The 7,999-nt window shown below is 39.7% G+C and overlaps 1 protein-coding gene across 2 annotated transcripts in view; it reads right to left on the bottom strand.

The window, feature by feature from the left end:
* Window positions 1–2,703: 2,703 nt before the first annotated feature.
* Window positions 2,704–7,999, bottom strand: part of CYP8B1 (cytochrome P450 family 8 subfamily B member 1) — a 55,781-nt gene continuing 50,485 nt past the window's right edge. For both annotated transcript variants that reach the window (XR_013162821.1, XR_013162824.1), the window contains one exon: window positions 2,704–4,698. The gene's annotated coding sequence lies outside the window, so the exon portion shown is untranslated. The remainder of the gene's footprint in view (window positions 4,699–7,999) is intronic.

Genomic DNA, 7,999 nt, shown 5'->3' with positions numbered 1-7,999 from the left:
ACAACAAGCACAAAACGAAAACAAAAATCCATAGTGACTTAGCACATCCCACTCACAGGATGGCTATTATTTTAAAAGTGGAAAATAAGTGTTGGAGAGGATGCAGAGAAATTGGAACAGTAGTGCACTGTTGGTGGGAATGTAAAATAATGCAGCCACTGTGGAAAGCAGTATTATTAGAAGTTTCTCAAAAAGTTAAATATATAATTACCATCTGACCTGGCAAATCCAGTTCTAAGTTTTTACCCACAGGAATTGAAAGCAGATTCTCCAGCAGATACTTGTACATTATTGTTTATATCAGCATTATTCACAATAGTCAAAAGGTGGAAACACCCTAAAGCAGATTCTCCAGCAGATACTTGTACATTATTGTTTATATCAGCATTATTCACAATAGTCAAAAGGTGGAAACACCCTAAGTGTCCATCAATAGATGAATGGATAACATGTGGCACATGCATACAATAGATTATTATTCATGAATAAGAAGGAATAAACTTTTGAGACATGCTATAACATGGGTGAATCTTGAAAACATGCTGGGTGAAATAAGCAGGGCACATAGGAACAAATACTGTATGGTTTTTCTTATATGACGTATCTAGTAATAACCAATTTGTAGGGCCAGAGGTTATGAGGATATGGGAAAGAAGTGATAGGGGAGTTGTTGCTTGGTGGGTATTGAGAGTTTTTAAATTTTGGAAATTAAAAAATACAGTTAGATGGGTGTGCAAATGTCTGTTCGAGTTTCTGCTTTCAATTTCTTTTCGGTGTATGCCTGGAGGTGAAATTGGTGGGTCATATGGTATTTCTACACTTAACTTTCTGAACTGAGTTTCTGCTAGGCTGTTTTCTGCAGCGGCTGCACCATTTTAATTCCTCCCAAAAGTTAATGAATGCTACTATTTCTCCATGTCCTTGCCAGAGCTCGTTATTTTCTGTTACTTTGGTGGCCATTCTGGTGGGTGTGAAATGATATCTCGTGGTTTTGTTTTGCATTTCCCTGATGGCTAATGATGTTGACAGCTTTTCATGTGCTTATTGGCCATCTGTATATTTTTTTTGAAGAAATTCAATTAAAGTCTTTTGCCCATTAAAAAAAAAAGTTTTTAAGAGGAAATCCCCTTAATCACAATATCTTTCATGACCTGGGTAAGGAGCATAGTCAGTGGATGGATATTCCAATTATCGTAAAGCCAGTATAGCATGGTTTGCATATAAACCATATCAACCATTTTGTCTGAGAGAATTTCTTTGGTATTTCTATAAGGAGAAGGAAATACCCTTTCTCAGGGTCAATAAATTTCACAATGGATCTTATCTATTCTATCAGTCTAGCTGTCGCCCTAGGAATATCCTGCTATGTATTTGGGTCATGTGTAGCCTTCTGTGATTGTTTGGAAGTGAGCTGTGGGTCCTGCATTGACCCAGACATATTCTTTCATTCTGTAGCATTCAAAACCACAGTTACTGCCCTAAGCTAGTCATTCTCAGAATCCATTTTAGTAAAGCTCCTTCAGGAAGATTCATTCTCAGAATCCATTTTAGTAAAGCTCCTTCAGGAAGTTGATGATACTGTTCTACAAAATAAGACAACTCCTTCACAAAATAACCCCATGTTTTCAGTAGTTTCTTGGTTTTGTCCTTTCCCAACTTGAACTATCTTTTTGGTGACCAGAGATTGTATAGATGTTATTTGTTGTCACAGCATAATTTTTTCCTTTGGTAGAGGCCCTGAAGTTAGTGGCTGTAGCTCAGATGGGCTGAAATCTGAGCATGTTCCAGCATCAGTGCTGCTTCCAAACTGTTTTTAACTTTCATATTAGTTATTACAGATAACAACAACTTCTCTATGGTTGTATTGTATGTTTAACTCATTCCTTATTTTTTTGCATTTCCTTATATATCCAGTGAGCCAACTCCTTGGGAGTTGGATCTACCATTTCTAAACTCCATTGATAATTTTTTTCTCTTGTAACTGAATTGCAAGACATCTGCAGTTCCATACATGGTGACTACATAATCATCCAGGAATCAAAAGCTAGTCAGCCCCCTTCCTCCTAGCCTTCCTTTTCCCAAACCATATGTTTCAGTGAGTCAGGGCCAGGCCAATGAATCTCACTTCTGACACCAACTGCAAAGTTCAGAATCCCCAAGATCACCCTCACTTCTGACCAACTGCAAGTCTGAGGTTTCCCAAGACCATCCTTAAATTTAATAATTCACTAAAAGTCATCACAGAACTCACTGAAAGCTGTTATATTCTTGGTTACAGTTTATCACAATGTAAAGATAAAGATTAAAATTACCAGAAAGAAAAGGTATACAATTTAGAGTCCACAAAGTTCCAAGCAGGAGATTCTAGTGGTCATCTTCCAGTGGAGTCATATACAGCACCAACTTCTCCCAGTAACAGCGTGTCACAAATATGCATGGAGTTTTGCAACCAGGTATTCTGGTTTGTTAGAGCTGCTGGAATGCAATATACCAAACATGGAATGACTTTTTATTTATTTATTTATTTTTAGGTGCATGATCTGGGAATTGAACCCGGGTCTCCCACATGGAAGGCGAGCATAGAATGGCTTTCTAAAAAGGAATTTATTATAAGTTTATATTCTAAGGCCATAAAATGTTCCAAAGGTATCCAGAGAAAGATTTCTTGACTCAAGAAAGGGCCAATGACGTTCAGAGTTTCTCTGTCAGCTGGAAAGGTAAATGGCAATATCTGATATCTTTCTGCTTCTCATTTCAAATGGCTTCCCCAGGGGCTTTTTCTTTCTTCATCTCCAAAGGTTTCTGGCTGTGTGGAACCTGAAGCTTTTTCCAAAATGGCTCTCCCTTAAAGGATTACAGTAAGCAACCCCACCTTGAATGGGTAGAGACGCATCTCCATGGAAACCACCTAATCAGAAGGTCCCACCCATAACTGCATGGGTCACATCTCCATGGAAGCAACTTAATTAAAAAGATCCCACCCAACAATATTGGTTAAAGAGCGTGGCTTTGCTGGGTGTACACAACAATTTCAAATCAGCACACAAGGTAAGCTCAGTCAAGCTTGTTTGCAGAGTTTTTATTGGAGCACAATCACTTAGACCTGGTTAAATGTCCATACAGCTGTCACATTCTTCAGCTCCTCTAGAGGTCAAGATGGTACCACATGGTCCAAAACAGCCACCATAAATCAGATTGTTAACATAGACTATCTGGTATGATCCAAGGCTCACAGGCAAACAAAAACAGCATTATCACACATGAATTTCCAAGGTTTTAGAAGTTACATGGCAGGGGCTGAGGGCAAAGATCAGATCTCTCTTTGGCTAAGTGTAATTCTTTACTGCATGTGTCAGTACTTAAAATTATTTGCATACATGTTTATTGACTTTATTGTTTTATACATCTCCTCTCAATTATTTAGAATGTAGGCTCTTTGAGGGTAGGGGGTCAAATTTGTTTACTACTTTATCTCCAGTACCATGTTCAGTGTCTAGTCCTACCCTGATTAAAATATAGGCTAGTGCAAAAACATTGGATTAAACAAATGTTATTATGGAACAATTTAAACATGTATAGAAGTAGTAGTAGTAGTTTAATAAACCTCCATGTATCCCTTCATCTGGCTTCAGTCTTTATGAATCTTCTGTCTTCTATAATCCCACCCAGTCTTATTTCCCACATTTTTAAAATTTTTTTTAAAATTTTTTTATATTTATTAATTAAACTTAAAAACAAATGAACGAAAACGTTCTCAACATATGATCATTACATTCTACATATATAATCAGTAATTCAAAATATCATCACATAGTTGCATATTCATCCTCATGATCATTTCTTAGAACATTTGAATCAATTCAGTTAAAGAAATAAAAAAGACAACAGAAAAAGAAATAAAACGAAAACAGAAAAAAAAAGATTATATATATCATACCCCTTACCCCTCGCTTTCACTGATCACTAGCATTTCAAACTAAGTTTATTTTAACATTTGTTCCCCCTATTATTTATTTTTATTCCATATGTTCTACTCATTTGTTGACAAGGTAGATAAAAGGAGCATCAGACACAAGGTTTTCACAATCACACAGTCACATTGTGAAAGCTATATCATTATTCAATCATCCTCAAGAAACATGGCTACTGGAGCACAGCTCTACATTTTCAGGCAGTTCCCTCCAGGCTCTCCATTACATCTTGAAGAACAAGGTGATATCTACTTAATGCATAAGAATAACCTCCAGGATAACCTCTCCACTCTGTTTGGAATCTCTCAGCCATTGACACTTTGTCTCATCTCACTCTTCCCCCTTTGGTCGAGAAGGAAAAAACATGTTCTTAATTGTAATCCATTCTTTTGGATGTGAACCTTCCTGATGAGGTGACTTCAATTAAGATTGACCCAGCTGAATCAGGATGGGTCTTAGTCCTATTACTGGGTCCTTTTAGAGAAGGTCACAGAGAAAGAAGACACGAGGAGCCAGAAGCCAGAAGCTTGGTTCAAAATGGCCGATGATGTTCAGGGTTCCTCTCTCAACTGAAAAGGCACAGGGTGAACATAGCAATGTCTGCTAGCTTTCTCCCCAGGCTTCTCGGCTCATGAAGCAACTCTGGGGGCATTTTCCTTCTGCATCTCCAAAAGTCTCTGGCTTTGTGGGCTCTCCCCACATTTTAAAGTAGTCTCCATATCATTACCTAGAAATATTTCAGTAAAGAACACAATGTTAAATACAGACATCATTAATGAATTTTATTCAAAAGGGACAAAGTTGTACCCTAGTTCTAGGGGTATTGCCTGTAATAATAACTCATTTATTATAATAATATATAAGAATGTAAATAATAACTCATTATTGAAAATGAGTTACAAGTGGACTGTGGCATGATTAAGCATAAAATTTTGTTGGGTTAAGCCATTGAGATTTTGTAGTTGTTATAGTAGGTAGTCTATTTTATCTGAAAGTATCTTGACTTTTTATGCCCATTCTGTATATTGTGAAGGATCAGGAAGTGTGATCATGGAACATAATTAGCTTCTCAAGAATCCATACCAGACAGTTTAAATTTTGGAAAGCAGGGATTGCTTTATTCATCTTTGTATCCCAACAGTGCTTCAGTCAGTAACTGGCTGAGAGTAGGTGACAGGTAAATATAATGTGAATGAGTGAAAGGGTAGTTTTGAGTGCTGTATGTGTCAGGAGAGGAGGAAACGAGTGAGGAGTCCTAGCAGTCAAGAAATGACGTGGATCTTGAATGGAACCTAATAGGATCAATAGAACTCAGCACATGCTTGAGGAAATTAAAAGATGAATCTTGTATGAATTAGGTTGAAGTATAGTTCTTATTATGGAGATCCTAAATACTGGCTAAGTTATGTGGCAAAGGATTTGTTTCACATATTGGAGTAACAATGAGGTGCTCCTAATAACGTGAAATGAAGAAGAAGAACTCAACCTACTAGACTGAAAAAAAAAATAAAACGTTTGATAATATCAAGCTTTGGCATGCATATAGCAACCATCACTTATATACTGCTGATAAGAATGTAAATTTTACAATGACTTTGAAAATAATTTGTCATTATAATATAAACCTGAAGGTGCATATACTAAGACCTAGCATCCTAAAGGAAACTCTCACACAAATTCACTAGGAGACATGTAAAGGGTTCATAATAACACTATTTGCCAGGTAGGTTGTTTGGCTGCAATGATATCTTTCCCTATACTCGTGCTCTTTTGTGAGGGATGGTGTCTATTAACCTACCCTTTGAATCCAGGCCAACCACATTACTTGTTTGACCAGGAAAAGTGGCAGAAGGGATATGCCAGTTCTGAACCTAATGTTCAAGAGGCTTTGCCCACTTGTGCTCTCTTGAGAACTTGCCTATCTGCCTCATAATTAGGCAAGTTCTCTTGAGAACTTGCCTGTCTGCTAGCTTGTGGGAAGATGAGAGGCTGTATGTGAGAGCCGAACTAGTCCAGTTCCAGTTGAGGCCCCCGAAGTATGAGTAAGGACGACCAAGATCAGTAAATCCAACCCATAGCTGACTGAAGATACATGAAGGAGCCTAGCCAAGACCAGAACTACTCCTTAAATCCAGCCTGAATTGTGCGAATTTTGAGCTAAATAGACAGTTATTTCAAGCCAGTTTGTTTTGTGGTGGTTTGTTATACAGCACTGTAACAATAGAAAACCAGTTACATTAAATATTTTGTATCATATTTAAACAGTGGGACACTATTTAGCAGGTAAAATGAATGAACTACCCTTTATGCATTGTTTTAGTTTACCAAAGCTGATGAAATGCAATATATCAGAAATGGCTTGGCTTTTACAATGGGGGATGTATTAACTTAGAAGTTTACATTCCAAGGCTGTGAAAATATCCAAATCAAGGCATAAATAGGATGATAGCTGGACTCTGAAGACTAGCTACTAGCAAGCTTGGGTTCATCTGTTAGATAGCAAGGCACATGGAGGCTCTGGAGGCTGCCTGCATTCCTTGCCTTGTGGCCATATCACTCTGATCTCCACTTTCATAGTCACATCTCTGACTCTCCCCTCCTGCCTCCCTCTTTTAAGAACCCTTGTGATGACACTGGGCACACCCGGATAATCCAGGAAAACCTTCCCATCTAAGGATCCTTTACTTAATCACATAGAGTTCCTTCTGCCATCTATGGTAACATATTCACAGGTTTGGGGGATTAGGAGGTAGATATCTTCAGGGTCCATTATTCCTACACAGGGAGGCTGCATTTCCCAAGGAAGCACAATAGAGCTTTGGAGCACTAATGATGGAAACTTCAGCCTCCAGACCTGCCAGTGAGGGCAATCTCCTGAGCAAGCAAGACCTCCTGAGCCCAAATCACAACTGCCTTCTGTGCCCCTCTCAGGTAGCTCCTTTTAGTAACTACTGGGTGGGGTAGAGCAGAGGCCAAGATTGAGATGGGACAAGGGACAAGGCACCATGCCTGGAATCCAAAGACCTGGGTTTCAAATGCAGCTTGGTCAGTGACTCATTGTGTGACCTTGGAAAAGTTCCTTTGCTCCCAGGTTAAATGGGGCTGACAGCTCCTTCCTGGTTTGCCTTACAGGATTACCACAGTGGGGGTGAAAATGCCCAGTTGATGTAATGTGCATATGAGGTGCGCTGGTTGCTGTCATTGTTGATATTATTGATGAAAGTAATGGGAGGGGTTGGTGGCCTCAGAAGCTGGAAGGAACTGGAAAGATTTCCAGAGTGAAAGATCAGGGAGCTGGAAGCTCTGAGAGGGAGGGGGACAGAACGTTTCAGGTGGAGATAGCTCTTCAAAAGGGGCCTGACCTAGGTTGGTACATGCTGATCCTGCCCTCTGGCTTTGATCAAATCAATCAGACTCGGCTGTTTGCTAAAGTGAAAGTTTGGTCCAGGTCATGGTCAAGCTCAGTGCTGACAGTCCAGAAAAGGCAGGAGTCCAAATATCACCCCCCTGATTAATACACCCTAAATTATGACCAAGTGCAGAACCCCCTCCCCAGCAGCTCACAGACTCCCATCACCAGCCACATGTTGGGAGTGTCCTTATTGTTGCCCAGGAAAGGGAGGGGCTCAGGGACAGGAGAACCTCGATGCTCAGGAGGGGAATGGAGGAGCAAGAGAGAAGGGTGTGGTGCCAAGTTTCTGAGACCAGATAAGGGAAGAGCTGAGCCCTAGACAAAGCCACCCAGGCTGAGATCTCATGGTGAGACAAGACATGTGTGTTATTTTCATCAACATCTGGCCCAGATGCCATTTGACAGGAGCCCAAGTATGGGGCAGAGGCTTATGGAGTGGAAGGATTCTAGGACTCCTCTGGGAGAGGGTCCACCTCTAAAGTGTTGGATATTTCCATCAGTGTCATGGATACTAGAGGGTCAGCTGAGGGCCTGAGTCAATGTCTCCTTCCAAATTCTACCTAAAAAAAAGACAAAACTTCTACCAGGAAGGACTGGGGGAAATATTTGCAATAAA

This window comes from Tamandua tetradactyla, chromosome 15 (genome assembly GCF_023851605.1).
Source record: "Tamandua tetradactyla isolate mTamTet1 chromosome 15, mTamTet1.pri, whole genome shotgun sequence".
Taxonomy (NCBI): domain Eukaryota; kingdom Metazoa; phylum Chordata; class Mammalia; order Pilosa; family Myrmecophagidae; genus Tamandua; species Tamandua tetradactyla.
Note: the sequence above shows the minus strand (reverse complement) of the source record. Positions and strands in the feature narration are given on the sequence as shown.